This window comes from Syngnathus scovelli, unplaced genomic scaffold (genome assembly GCF_024217435.2).
Source record: "Syngnathus scovelli strain Florida unplaced genomic scaffold, RoL_Ssco_1.2 HiC_scaffold_69, whole genome shotgun sequence".
NCBI lineage: Eukaryota > Metazoa > Chordata > Actinopteri > Syngnathiformes > Syngnathidae > Syngnathus > Syngnathus scovelli.
The window spans coordinates 32,501-47,500 of NW_026061651.1; positions in this window are offsets into that span (position 1 = coordinate 32,501).

The window sequence follows — 15,000 nt, forward strand, 5'->3', positions numbered from 1 at the left end:
ACTTAGTCGTCGGAGGATGTCAGCGGGCGTGCGTAAGATAACGTATGTCCGCCTCTCGGTCACTCTGGCCGGGCGTGGGTGTGCGTCCGCGCCCGTCTTGTGAACCTCCAAGTGGAACTTAGTGATCGGAGGATGACACCGGGCGTGCGTAAGAGGCGCGTCCGGGGATGAGGCAGCATCCTCGGGCGTCAGCCGGGAGTAGGCAGCCTCCCCCAAGTGGAACGTAGCCTCCACTAAGTGGAACTCAGTCTCCGGAGGATGACAGCGGGCGTGCGTAAGAGGCGCGTCCGGGGATGAGGCAGCATCCTCGGACACCGGCCGGGAGCGCGCGGGCGCTGTGGAAGTAAGTACATCCGCTCCTGGTACCTAAAAATTCCTCCAGCGGCGGGCCCCGGGCCTAAACTTTCTCCGGGCCGCGCAACACGCACTTTCCGCCGGACACCGACGGAGGCAACGTCCCCCTCCTGCGGTGACAAAAAAAATCCACCCCTGGTACCTAAAAATCTCTCCAGCGGCGGGCCCCTGGCCTAAACTTTCTCCGGCCCGCGCAACACGCACTTTCCGTCGGACACGGACGGAGGCAACGTCCCCCTCCTGCGGTGACAAAAAAAATCCACCCCTGGTACCTAAAAATTTCTCCAGCGGCGGGCCCCTGGCCTAAATTTTCTCCGGCCCGCGCAACACGCACTTTGCGCCGGACGCCGGTCCCAAACCACCACCGCCGACCGCCACAAGGCGACAGCCACCATCCCCAAGCGCCATCCCCGACCGCCACAAGGCGACCGCCACAAGGCGACCGCCACAAGGCGACAGCCACCATCCCCAAGCGCCATCCCCGACCGCCACAAGGCGACCGCCACCAGCCGACCGCCACAAGGCGACAGCCACCATCCCCAAGCGCCATCCCCAAGCGCCACCCCCGACCGCCACCAGCCGACCGCCACCAGCCGACCGCCACCAGCCGACCGCCACCAGCCGACAGCCACCATCCCCAAGCGCCACCCCCGACCGCCGCCCCCCGACCGCCACAAGGCGACCGCCACCAGCCGACCGCCACAAGGCGACAGCCACCATCCCCAAGCGCCACCCCCGACCGCCACCCCCCGACCGCCACCAGCCGACCGCCACCAGCCGACCGCCACCAGCCGACCGCCACAAGGCGACAGCCACCATCCCCAAGCGCCATCCCCGACCGCCACCCCCCGACCGCCACAAGGCGACAGCCACCATCCCCAAGCGCCATCCCCGACCGCCACCCCCCGACCGCCACCAGCCGACCGCCACCAGCCGACCGCCACAAGGCGACAGCCACCATCCCCAAGCGCCATCCCCGACCGCCACAAGGCGACCGCCACAAGGCGACCGCCACCAGCCGACCGCCACAAGGCGACAGCCACCATCCCCAAGCGCCATCCCCGACCGCCACAAGGCGACCGCCACAAGGCGACCGCCACCAGCCGACCGCCACAAGGCGACAGCCACCATCCCCAAGCGCCATCCCCGACCGCCACCCCCCGACCGCCACCAGCCGACCGCCACCAGCCGACAGCCACCATCCCCAAGCGCCATCCCCAAGCGCCACCCCCGACCGCCACCAGCCGACCGCCACCAGCCGACCGCCACCAGCCGACCGCCACCAGCCGACAGCCACCATCCCCAAGCGCCATCCCCAAGCGCCACCCCCGACCGCCACCAGCCGACAGCCACCAGCCGACCGCCACCAGCCGACCGCCACCGGCCGTTCGCGGTGTGCGCCGCCGTTCCCCAAGCACCCTCCGGGACGAAGCCGGAGCCAGAGAATAGCAGCGGTGGTGCGTAAAAGCTGCGGCCGGGCCTCGCGGAAGGTCCCCGGGCGGCGAGCTGCGGAGCCCCGGCCTCCAGCTTCCACCAGGTAATAGGACCGGGCGCGCGTAAAAGCTGCGGCCGGGCCTCGCGGAAGGTCCTCGGGCATCCAGCGAGATCACACGGCCCCCACCGGAGGCGGCTAGCGCCTCCGTAGAGTAGTACCGGCCCGTGGAAGCGGCCGCCCGTCAGCCTGCGTTGCCGCTGGTCGAAAAATGCACTAAGTGCCAAACCCCATTCATTTACAACGGCGTGTCCGCCAGAGGGCGCACTTCCCCCGGCGGACCAGCCGGCGGGGCTCGTTAGAGAGTGTATCCGCCTGGCAGTGCCTCCTGGACGGCCTGTATTCCGGACCGCGACCGCTAACTTACGGGAGCCTAAACGGCCCGCGGACCAGCCGGCGGGTCCTCCGTGAAAGCCTATCCGCCTGGCGGTGCCTCCTGGCCGGCCTGGATTCCGGACCGCGACCGCTCACTCGCGGGACCCTAAACGGCCCGCGGACCAGCCGGCGGGTCCTCCGTGAAAGCCTATCCGCCTGGCGGTGCCTCCTGGCCGGCCTGGATTCCGGACCGCCACCGCTCACTCGCGGGACCCTAAACGGCCCGCGGACCAGCCGGCGGCTCCTCCGTGAAAGCCTATCCGCCTGGCGGTGCCTCCTGGCCGGCCTGGATTCCGGACCGCCACCGCTCACTCGCGGGACCCTAATCGGCCCGCGGACCAGCCGGCGGATCCTCCGTGAAAGCCTATCCGCCTTCGCCGGTTCCCCGGCCGGCCACGGGTGGCGAGAATCCGGCCTCCTCGCCCGGAGCGCGCTTCGACTTGGGCGAAAAATGCACCAAGTGCCAAACCCCATTCATTTACAACGGCGTGTCCGCCAGAGGGCGCACTTCCTCCGGCCGGCGGGGCTCGTTAGAGAGCGCGTCCGCCTTGGCCGGTTCCCCGGCCGGCCACGGGTGGCGAGAATCCGGCCTCCTCGCCCGGAGCGCGCTTCGACTTGGGCGAAAAATGCACTAAGTGCCAAACCCCATTCATTTACAACGGCGTGTCCGCCAGAGGGCGCACTTCCTCCGGCCGGCGGGGCTCGTTAGAGAGCGCGTCCGCTTTCGCCGGTTCCCCGGTCGGCCGCGAACGGCGAAAAGCCGGCCTCTTCCCCCGGAGCCCGGTGGGCGAATTTTTTTTTTTTTTTTTTTTTCAAAGTGCCAACGGCTCTCGCGCCGCGCTGCGTCCGCCTTCGCCGGTTCCCCGGTCGGCCCGAACGAGCGAAAATTCGGCCTCTTGCCCCGGAGCCCGGTCGGCGAATTATTTATTTATTTATTTATTTATTTTTCCAAAGTGCCAACGGCTCTCGCGCCGCGATGCGTCCGCCTTCGCCGGTTCCCCGGTCGGCCACGAACGGCCAAAAATCGGCCTCTCCCCCCGGAGCCCGGTCGGCGAATTATTATTTATTTATTTATTTATTTATTTATTTTTCCAAAGTGCCAACGGCTCTCGCGCCGCGATGCGTCCGCCTTCGCCGGTTCCCCGGTCGGCCACGAAGTATTGCGCATGATTATACGCGATGTTAATATTTATTTAATTATTAAATAAATACATACATGTGTTTATTAATGATATACGCGATGTTAATATTTATTTAATTATTACCTATATTATGAATAAACTAACGGTGATTTTACACGATTTGACTACATACGTGACCGTGATATAGTGCCGAGGGCTCCCGCGCCGTCACGCGTCCGCCTTGGCACGGGTCGCCCGCGGCAGCGAGCGTTCGGCTCGCGGGGGTCCGCGGGGTGTTATTAGGGAGTGCGGCAGCCGTGCCGAGGCTCCGGCCGGCCGCCGGAAGTCCCGCGGGGGAGCGTCGGAGCTCCGCGAGGCCGGCCGGGGAGCCTCTTAGTCATCGCCCGCGCTCGCGGTGGTCCCGGTCGCTTAAAGTGCCACGGGAGGCGTAGCGATGCGAGTGAGTGTGCGCAAAGTGCGAGAGGCGGTGCATTTACGCGCCGTGTCCGCGAGAGGGAGGCAATTCCCCGTTGCGACCTCCGGGAGATCAGCGGGCCGCCGAAAAGGCTCGGCCGGGGTGCCTGGAGCCTCCTCGGGCGTCGAGTTAGGAGGGGGGCGCGCGGAGAACCGGCTGGATGTCCCCTGGAAGCTCAGCGGGCCGTGGGAAAGGCTTGGCCGGGGTGCCGGAAGCCTCGGCCGGCTTAAAAGTGAGGAGGAAAGCGCGCGGAGAACCGGCCGGAGGTCCCCTGGAAGCTCAGCGGGCCGTGGAGAAAGCTTAGCCGGGGTGCCTGGAGCCTCGGCCGGCTTAAAATGTGAGGAGGAAAGCGCGCGGAGAACCGGCCGGAGGTCCCCTGGAAGCTCAGCGGGACGTGGGAAACGCTTGGCCGGGGTGCCGGAAGCCTCGGCCGGCTTAAAAGTGAGGAGGAAAGCGCGCGGAGAACCGGCCGGAGGTCCCCTGGAAGCTCAGCGGGCCGTGGGAAACGCTTGGCCGGGGTGCCGGGAGCCTCGGCCGGCTTAAAACGTGAGGAGGAAAGCACCGGGAGAACCGGCTGGAGGTCTTCTGGAAGCTCAGCGGGCCGCCGAAAACGCGTAGCCGAGGTGCCGGGAGCCTCCTCGGGCGTCAAAAGTGAGGAGCGACGCACCCCCGAGAACCGCCCGGGTCCTCCAGCCACCGTTGAAAAAGACGTCGAGTCAGGCTACCTTAAGAGAGTCACAGTTACTCCCGCCGTTTACCCGCGCGGAGCGTCATCGCCTCCGCGAACCGTCAAAAATAAATAAATTCATAAATAAATAAATGTCAAGTGAGCCTACCTTAAGAGAGTCACAGTTACTCCCGCCGTTTACCCGCGCGGAGCGTCATCGCCTCCGCGAACCGTCAAAAATAAATAAATACATAAATAAATAGATGTCAAGTGAGCCTACCTTAAGAGAGTCACAGTTACTCCCGCCGTTTACCCGCGCGGAGCGTCATCGCCTCCGCGAACCGTCAAAAATAAATAAATACATAAATAAATAGATGTCAAGTGAGCCTACCTTAAGAGAGTCACAGTTACTCCCGCCGTTTACCCGCGCGGAGCGTCATCGCCTCCGCGAACCGTCAAAAATAAATAAATACATAAATAAATAGATGTCAAGTGAGCCTACCTTAAGAGAGTCACAGTTACTCCCGCCGTTTACCCGCGCGGAGCGTCATCGCCTCCGCGAACCGTCAAAAATAAATAAATACATAAATAAATAGATGTCAAGTGAGCCTACCTTAAGAGAGTCACAGTTACTCCCGCCGTTTACCCGCGCGGAGCGTCATCGCCTCCGCGAACCGTCAAAAATAAATAAATACATAAATAAATAGATGTCAAGTGAGCCTACCTTAAGAGAGTCACAGTTACTCCCGCCGTTTACCCGCGCGGAGCGTCATCGCCTCCGCGAACCGTCAAAAATAAATAAATACATAAATAAATAGATGTCAAGTGAGCCTACCTTAAGAGAGTCACAGTTACTCCCGCCGTTTACCCGCGCGGAGCGTCATCGCCTCCGCGAACCGTCAAAAATAAATAAATACATAAATAAATAGATGTCAAGTGAGCCTACCTTAAGAGAGTCACAGTTACTCCCGCCGTTTACCCGCGCGGAGCGTCATCGCCTCCGCGAACCGTCAAAAATAAATAAATACATGAATAAATAGTCAAGTGAGCCTACCTTAAGAGAGTCGTAGTTACTCCCGCCGTTCGGCCGCTTAAAGTGCCACGGGAGGCGTAGCAATGCGAGTGAGTGTGCGCCAAGTGCGAGAGGCGGTGTATTTACTCGCCGTGTCCGCGAGAGGGAGGTAACTCCCCGTTGCGACCTCCGGGAGAGCAACGGGCCGCCGAAAACGCTCAGCCGAGGTGCTGGAAGCCTCGGCCGGCTCTCAAAGCGAGGCGCGAGGCACCGGGAGAACCGGCTGGAGGTACCCTGGAAGCTCAGCGGGCCGTGGGAAACGCTCAGCCGAGGTGCTGGAAGCCTCGGCCGGCTCACAAAGCGAGGCGCGAGGCACCGGGAGAACCGGCTGGAGGTCCCCTGGAAGCTCAGCGGGCCGTGGGAAACGCTCAGCCGAGGTGCTGGAAGCCTCGGCCGGCTCACAAAGCGAGGCGCGAGGCACCGGGAGAACCGGCCGGAGGTCCCCTGGAAGCTCAGCGGGCCGTGGAGAAAGCTTAGCCGGGGTGCCGGAAGCCTCGGCCGGCTTAAAATGTGAGGAGGAAACCGGCTGGACGTCTTCTGGAAGATCAGCGGGCCGTGGAAAATGCTAAGCCGAGGTGCTGGTTGTCGAATAAGGCTCCGCCATCTCGTAGAAGGTGCTAATAAAGTTCATATCCGCTCGGCTGGAGGTAATTGGCCCGCGGACCGGCCGGCGGGACCTCCGTGACAGCCTACCCGCCTGGCGGTGCCTCCTGGCCGGCGTGCATTCCGGGCCGCGACCGCTAACTTACGGGACCATAAATGGCCCGCGGACCAGCTGGCGGGACCTCCGTGACCGCCTATCCGCCTGGCGGTGCCTCCTGGCCGGCCTGGATTCCGGACCGCGACCGCTCACTCGCGGGACCCTAAATGGCCCGCGGACCAGCCGGCGGGACCTCCGTGACAGCCTATCCGCCTCCCGGTGGCTGCTGGCCGGCGCGGATTCCGGGCCGCGACCGCTAACTTACGGGACCCCAATTGGCCCGCGGACCAGCCGGCGGGACCCCCGTGACCGCCTATCCGCCTTGGCCGGTTCCCCGGCCGGCCACGGATGGCGAGAATCCGGCCTCCTCGCCCGGAGCGCTCGTCGGCTTCGGCGAAAAATGCACTAAGTGCCAAACCCCATTCATTTACAATGGCGTGTCCGCCAGAGGGCGCAGTTCCCCCCGCGGACCGGCCGGCGGGACCTCCGTGACAGCCTATCCGCCTGGCGGTGGCTGCGGGCCGGCGCGGATTCCGGGCCGCGACCGCTAACTTACGGGACCCCGATTGGCCCGCGGACCAGCCGGCGGGACCTCCGTGACCGCCTATCCGCCTGCGCTGGTTCCCCGGCCGGCGCGAATTCCGGGCCGCGACCGCTAACTTACGGGACCCCGATTGGCCCGCGGACCAGCCGGCGGGACCTCCGTGACCGCCTATCCGCCTGCGCTGGTTCCCCGGCCGGCGCGAATTCCGGGCCGCGACCGCTAACTTACGGGACCCCGATTGGCCCGCGGACCAGCCGGCGGGACCTCCGTGACCGCCTATCCGCCTGCGCTGGTTCCCCGGCCGGCGCGAATTCCGGGCCGCGACCGCTAACTTACGGGACCCCGATTGGCCCGCGGACCAGCCGGCGGGACCTCCGTGACCGCCTATCCGCCTGCGCTGGTTCCCCGGCCGGCGCGAATTCCGGGCCGCGACCGCTAACTTACGGGACCCCGATTGGCCCGCGGACCAGCCGGCGGGACCTCCGTGACCGCCTATCCGCCTGCGCTGGTTCCCCGGCCGGCGCGAATTCCGGGCCGCGACCGCTAACTTACGGGACCCCGATTGGCCCGCGGACCAGCCGGCGGGACCTCCGTGACCGCCTATCCGCCTGCGCTGGTTCCCCGGCCGGCGCGAATTCCGGGCCGCGACCGCTAACTTACGGGACCCCAATTGGCCCGCGGACCAGCCGGCGGGACCTCCGTGACCGCCTATCCGCCTCCGCTGGTTCCCCGCTCGGCGTGGATTCCGGACCGCGACCGCTAAATTACGGGACCCAAATTGGCCCGCGGACCAGCCGGCGGGACCTCCGTGACCGCCTATCCGCCTTCGCTGGTTCCCCGGTCGGCCACAGATGACGAATATTCGGCCTCTCGCTCTGGAAGTCCTGCCGACTTAGCCGAAAATTTTCTAAGTGCCATCGGCTCTCGCTCGGAAAAGTGTCCGCCTCGTCTGGTTCCCCAGCTCGGCCTCAGAATTCGAAAATTCGGCCTCTCTGAGGTACCAGGGGTAGGCTTTATGTACTTGGTCCCCCCAGTTAGTGTACTCATCACTTTACCCCCCTTTCGCAAAATATAGTCGGCACGTATGTGCAGAACTGTTTATTTTCATTTTAAAAATTTTCTAAGTGCCAGCGGAAGCTGTCACACGAACTGTCCGAGCTACCACGGTGCCCATCCCGGGCAGTGACGGCAAAAGGCCGATGTGTGTTTGATGGAAGTCTGAATAATTTCTAAGTGCCAACGGCTCAACCGCCGTAAAGTGTCCGCCTCGGCTGGTTCTCCCGGTCGGCCCGAACGAGCGAAAATTCGGCCTCTTCCCCTGGAGGTCCGGAACATTTTGGCGAATATTTTCAAAGTGCCAACGGCTGTTCCGCCGTAACGTGTCCGACCCGGCTGGTTCCTCCGGTCGGCCCGAACGAGCGAAAATTCGGCCTCTTCCCCTGGAGGTCCGGACGACTTTGGCGAATATTTTCTAAGTGCGAACGGCTGTTGCGCCGTAACGTGTCCGACCCGGCTGGTTCCTCCGGTCGGCCTGAACGAGCGAAAATTCGGCCTCTTCCCCTGGAGGTCCGGACGACTTTGGCGAATATTTTCAAAGTGCCAACGGCTGTTGGGCCGTAAAGTGTCCGACCCGGCTGGTTCCTCCGGTCGGCCCGAACGAGCGAAAATTCGGCCTCTTCCCCTGGAGGTCCGGAACATTTTGGCGAATATTTTCAAAGTGCCAACGGCTGTTGCGCCGTAACGTGTCCGACCCGGCCGGTTCCTCCGGTCGGCCCGAACGAGCGAAAATTCGGCCTCTTCCCCTGGAGGTCCGGAACATTTTGGCGAATATTTTCAAAGTGCCAACGGCCGTTCCGCCGTAAAGTGTCCGACCCGGCTGGTTCCTCCGGTCGGCCCGAACGAGCGAAAATTCGGCCTCTTCCCCTGGAGGTCCGGACGACTTTGGCGAATATTTTCAAAGTGCCAACGGCTGTTGGGCCGTAAAGTGTCCGACCCGGCTGGTTCCTCCGGTCGGCCCGAACGAGCGAAAATTCGGCCTCTTAACCCTGGAGGTCCGTTCAAGTTTAACGAATAATTTCTAAGTGCTAACGGCTGTTGCGCCGTAACGTGTCCGACCCGGCCGGTTCCTCCGGTCGGCCCGAACGAGCGAAAATACGGCCTCTTCCCCTGGAGGTCCGGAACATTTTGGCGAATATTTTCAAAGTGCCAACGGCTGTTGCGCCGTAACGTGTCCGACCCGGCTGGTTCCTCCGGTCGGCCCGAACGAGCGAAAATTCGGCCTCTTCCCCTGGAGGTCCGGAACATTTTGGCGAATATTTTCTAAGTGCCATCGGCTCTTCCGCCGTAAGGTGTCCGACTCGGCCGGTTCCTCCGGTCGGCCCGAACGAGCGAAAATTCGGCCTCTTCCCCTGGAGGTCCTGTCAAGTTTAACGAATATTTTCTAAGTGCCATCGGCTCTTCCGCCGTAAGGTGTCCGACTCGGCCGGTTCCTCCGGTCGGCCTGAACAAGTGAAAATTCGGCCTCTTCCCCTGGAGGTCCGGAACATTTTGGCGAATATTTTCTAAGTGCCATCGGCTCTTCCGCCGTAAGGTGTCCGACTCGGCCGGTTCCTCCGGTCGGCCTGAACGAGCGAAAATTCGGCCTCTTCCCCTGGAGGTCCTGTCAAGTTTAACGAATATTTTCTAAGTGCCATCGGCTCTTCCGCCGTAAAGCGTCCGACTCGGCTGGTTCCCGATGTCGGCCAGAACAAGTGGAAATTCGGCCTCTTCCCCTGGAGGTCAGTTGAAGTTTAACGAATATTTTCAAAGTGCCAACGGCTGCTCCGCCGTAAAGCGTCCGACTCGGCTGGTTCCCGATGTCGGCCAGAACAAGTGAAAATTCGGCCTCTTCCCCTGGAGGTCCGTTCAAGATTAACGAATATTTTCTAAGTGCCAACGGCTGCTCCGCCGTAAAGCGTCCGACTCGGCTGGTTCCCGATGTCGGCCAGAATAAGTGGAAATTCGGCCTCTTCCCCTGGAGGTCCGTTCAAGATTAACGAATATTTTCTAAGTGCCAACGGCTCTTGCGCCGAAAAGCGTCCGACTCGGCTGGTTCCCGATGTCGGCCAGAACAAGTGAAAAATCGGCCTCTTCCCCTGGAGGTCAGTTGAAGTTTAACGAATATTTTCTAAGTGCCATCGGCTCTTCCGCCGTAAGGTGTCCGACTCGGCTGGTTCCCGATGTCGGCCAGAAAAAGTGACAATTCGGCCTCTTCCCCTGGAGGTCCTTTGAAGTTTAGCGAATATTTTCTAAGTGCCAACGGCTCTTGCGCCGAAAAGCGTCCGCCTCGGCTGGTTCCCGCGGTCGGACACAAAATGTGTCAATTCGGCCTCTCTGAGGTACCAGGGGTAGGCTTTATGTACTTGGTCCCCCCACTTAGTGTACTCATCACTTTACCCCCCTTTCGCAAAATATAGTCGGCACGTATGTGCAGAACTGTTTATTTTCATTTTAAAAATTGTCTAAGTGCCAGCGGAAGCTGTCAAACGAACTGTCCGAGCTACCACGGTGCCCATCCCGGGCAGTGACGGCAAAAGGCCGATGTGTGTTTATGGAAGTCTGAATAATTTCTAAGTGCCAACGGCTCAACCGCCGTAAAGTGTCCGCCTCGGCCGGTTCCCCCGGTCGGCCAGAACGAGTGAAAATTCGGCCTCTTTCCCTGGAGGTCCGGAACATTTTGGCGAATATTTCCTAAGTGCCAACGGCTGCTCCGCCGTAAAGTGTCCGCCTCGGCTGGTTCCCCCGGTCGGCCAGAACAAGTGAAAATTCGGCCTCTTCCCCTGGAGGTCCGGAACATTTTGGCGAATATTTCCTAAGTGCCAACGGCTGCTCCGCCGTAAAGTGTCCGCCTCGGCCGGTTCACCCGGTCGGCCAGAACAAGTGAAAATTTGGCCTCTTCCCCTGGAGGTCCGGAACATTTTGGCGAATATTTCCTAAGTGCCAACGGCTGCTCCGCCGTAAAGTGTCCGACTCGGCTGGTTCCCCCGGTCGGCCAGAACAAGTGAAAAATCGGCCTCTTCCCCTGGAAGTCCGGCCGACTTAAGGCGAATATTTCCTAAGTGCCAACGGCTGTTCCGCCGTAAAGAGTCCGACTCGGCTGGTTCCCGATATCGGCCAGAACAAGTGAAAATTCGGCCTCTTCCCCTGGAAGTCCGGCCGAGTTAAGGCAAATATTTCCTAAGTGCCAACGGCTGCTCCGCCGTAAAGCGTCCGACTCGGCTGGTTCCCGATGTCGGCCAGAACAAGTGGACATTCGGCCTCTTCCCCTGGAAGTCCGGCCAAGTTTGGCGAATATTTCCTAAGTGCCAACGGCTGCTCCGCCGTAAAGTGTCCGACTCGGCTGGTTCCCGATGTCGGCCAGAACAAGTGAATATTCGGCCTCTTCCCCTGGAGGTCCGGAACATTTTGGCAAATATTTCCTAAGTGCCAACGGCTGCTCCGCCGTAAAGAGTCCGACTCGGCTGGTTCCCGATGTCGGCCAGAACAAGTGAAAATTCGGCCTCTTCCCCTGGAAGTCCGGCCGAGTTCGGCGAATATTTCCTAAGTGCCAACGGCTGTTCCGCCGTAAAGAGTCCGACTCGGCTGGTTCCCGATGTCGGCCAGAACAAGTGAAAATTCGGCCTCTTCCCCTGGAGGTCCGTTCAAGATTAACGAATATTTTCTAAGTGCCAACGGCTCTTGCGCCGAAAAGCGTCCGACTCGGCTGGTTCCCGATGTCGGCCAGAACAAGTGAAAATTCGGCCTCTTCCCCTGGAGGTCCGTTCAAGATTAACGAATATTTTCTAAGTGCCAACGGCTGCTCCGCCGTAAAGCGTCCGCTTCGGCTGGTTCCCGATGTCGGCCAGAACAAGTGAAAATTCGGCCTCTTCCCCTGGAGGTCCGTTCAAGATTAACGAATATTTTCTAAGTGCCAATGGCTCTTGCGCCGAAAAGCGTCCGCCTCGGCTGGTTCCCGATGTCGGCCAGAACAAGTGAAAATTCGGCCTCTTCCCCTGGAGGTCCGTTCACGATTAACGAATATTTTCTAAGTGCCAACGGCTCTTGCGCCGAAAAGCGTCCGCCTCGGCTGGTTCCCGATGTCGGCCAGAACAAGTGAAAATTCGGCCTCTTCCCCTGGAGGTCCGTTCAAGATTAACGAATATTTTCTAAGTGCCAACGGCTCTTGCGCCGAAAAGCGTCCGCCTCGGCTGGTTCCCGCGGTCGGACACAAAATGTGTCAATTCGGCCTCTCTGAGGTACCAGGGGTGGGCTTTATGTACTTGGTCCCCCCACTTAGTGTACTCATCACTTTACCCCCATTTCGCAAAATATAGTCGGCACGTATGTGCAGAACTGTTTATTTTCATTTTAAAAATTGTCTAAGTGCCAGCGGAAGCTGTCACGCGAACTGTCCGAGCTACCACGGTGCCCATCCCGGGCAGTGACGGCAAAAGGCCGATGTGTGTTTGATGGAAGTCTGAATAATTTCTAAGTGCCAACGGCTCAACCGCCGTAAAGTGTCCGCCTCGGCTGGTTCTCCCGGTCGGCCCGAACGAGCGAAAATTCGGCCTCTTCCCCTGGAGGTCCGGAACATTTTGGCGAATATTTCCTAAGTGCCAACGGCTGCTCCGCCGTAAAGTGTCCGCCTCGGCTGGTTCCCCCGGTCGGCCAGAACAAGTGAAAATTCGGCCTCTTCCCCTGGAGGTCCGGAACATTTTGGCGAATATTTCCTAAGTGCCAACGGCTGCTCCGCCGTAAAGTGTCCGCCTCGGCCGGTTCACCCGGTCGGCCAGAACAAGTGAAAATTTGGCCTCTTCCCCTGGAGGTCCGGAACATTTTGGCGAATATTTCCTAAGTGCCAACGGCTGCTCCGCCGTAAAGTGTCCGCCTCGGCCGGTTCACCCGGTCGGCCAGAACAAGTGAAAATTTGGCCTCTTCCCCTGGAGGTCCGGAACATTTTGGCGAATATTTCCTAAGTGCCAACGGCTGCTCCGCCGTAAAGTGTCCGACTCGGCTGGTTCCCCCGGTCGGCCAGAACAAGTGAAAAATCGGCCTCTTCCCCTGGAAGTCCGGCCGAGTTAAGGCAAATATTTCCTAAGTGCCAACGGCTGCTCAGCCTTAAAGTGTCCGACTCGGCTGGTTCCCGATGTCGGCCAGAACAAGTGAAAATCCGGCCTCTTCCCCTGGAAGTCCGGCCGAGTTAAGGCAAATATTTCCTAAGTGCCAACGGCTGCTCAGCCTTTAAGTGTCCGACTCGGCTGGTTCCCGATGTTGGCCAGAACAAGTGAAAATCCGGCCTCTTCCCCTGGAAGTCCGGCCGAGTTAAGGCAAATATTTCCTAAGTGCCAAGGGCTGCTCAGCCTTAAAGGGCCCGACTCGTCTGGTTCCCGATGTCGGCCAGAACAAGTGACAATTCGGCCTCTTCCCCTGGAGGTCTTTTCAAGTTTAACGAATATTTTCTAAGTGCCGACGGCTGCTCCGCCTTAAAGCGTCCGACTCGGCTGGTTCCCGATGTCGGCCAGAACAAGTGACAATTCGGCCTCTTCCCCTGGAGGTCCTTTCAAGTTTAACGAATATTTTCTAAGTGCCAACGGCTGCTCCGCCTTAAAGCGTCCGACTCGGCTGGTTCCCGATGTCGGCCAGAACAGGTGAAAATTCGGCCTCTTCCCCTGGAGGTCCGTTCAAGTTTGGCGAATATTTTCTAAGTGCCAACGGCTGCTCCGCCTTAAAGTGTCCGACTCGGCTGGTTCCCGATGTCGGGCAGAACAAGTGACAATTCGGCCTCTTCCCCTGGAAGTCCGGCCGAGTTTGGCGAATATTTTCTAAGTGCCAACGGCTGCTCCGCCGTAAAGAGTCCGACTCGGCTGGTTCCCGATGTCGGCCAGAACAAGTGACAATTCGGCCTCTTCCCCTGGAGGTCCTTTGAAGTTTAGCGAATATTTTCTAAGTTCCAACGGCTCTTGCGCCGAAAAGCGTCCGACTCGGCTGGTTCCCGATGTCGGCCAGAACAGGTGAAAATTCGGCCTCTTCCCCTGGAGGTCCGTTCAAGTTTGGCGAATATTTTCTAAGTGCCAACGGCTGCTCCGCCTTAAAGTGTCCGACTCGGCTGGTTCCCGATGTCGGGCAGAACAAGTGACAATTCGGCCTCTTCCCCTGGAAGTCCGGCCGAGTTTGGCGAATATTTTCTAAGTGCCAACGGCTGCTCCGCCGTAAAGAGTCCGACTCGGCTGGTTCCCGATGTCGGCCAGAAAAAGTGACAATTCGGCCTCTTCCCCTGGAGGTCCTTTGAAGTTTAGCGAATATTTTCTAAGTGCCAACGGCTCTTGCGCCGAAAAGCGTCCGCCTCGGCTGGTTCCCGCGGTCGGCCGTAATAGGCGAAAATTCGGCCTCTTCCCCTGGAGCGACCTCCAAATTTGGGCGAAATTTTTCTAAGTGCCTAAAGGTACCAGGGGTTTGGGTACCAGGGGTGCAGTACGAACTGGTCTTTTGTCAACCCATGTACTTTTTCTAGAGTACATGGGTTGGTCCCCCCACTTAGTGTACTCATCACTTTACCCCCCTTTCGCAAAATATAGTCAGAACGAGCATGGGGGACGCAATTGTTTTCCATGCAAATCAATTGGGCCTGGTCCGAGCGCTGGTAACGGCCGCCAGCAAGCGTCCCCTGCTCGGATAGCAGAACTGAAGAAGGCACGGCACTTCCAGAGAGAGAGAGAAAATTTTCTAAGTGCCACATTTCTCAAAAATTTTCAAAGTGCCACATTTCTCAAAAATTTTCAAAGTGCCACATTTCTCAAAAATTTTCAAAGTGCCACATCTCTCAAAAATGTTCAAAGTGCCACATCTCTGAAAAACTTTCTAAGTGCCACATCTCTGAAAAACTTTCTAAGTGCCACATCTCTGAAAAACTTTCTAAGTGCCACATCTCTGAAAAATTTTCTAAGTGCCACAGCACGGCTGTGAAATATTCAAAGTCCTACAGGCATTGGCAGAATCCGCGGACGGCCGTCTGCTCCCGGCGGCCGCCGCGAAGCTACTACCCCCTCCCGGGGACGGCTGTCTGCTCCCGGCAGCCGTCCTTACCCCCCTCCCCCGTTTGCACCGCCTGAAGTTAGACCCGCCTTGGTAGGGCCCCCACCGGCCCCGGCTCGCCGGCGTTGGGTGGACGGTTCCTGCCCACTTG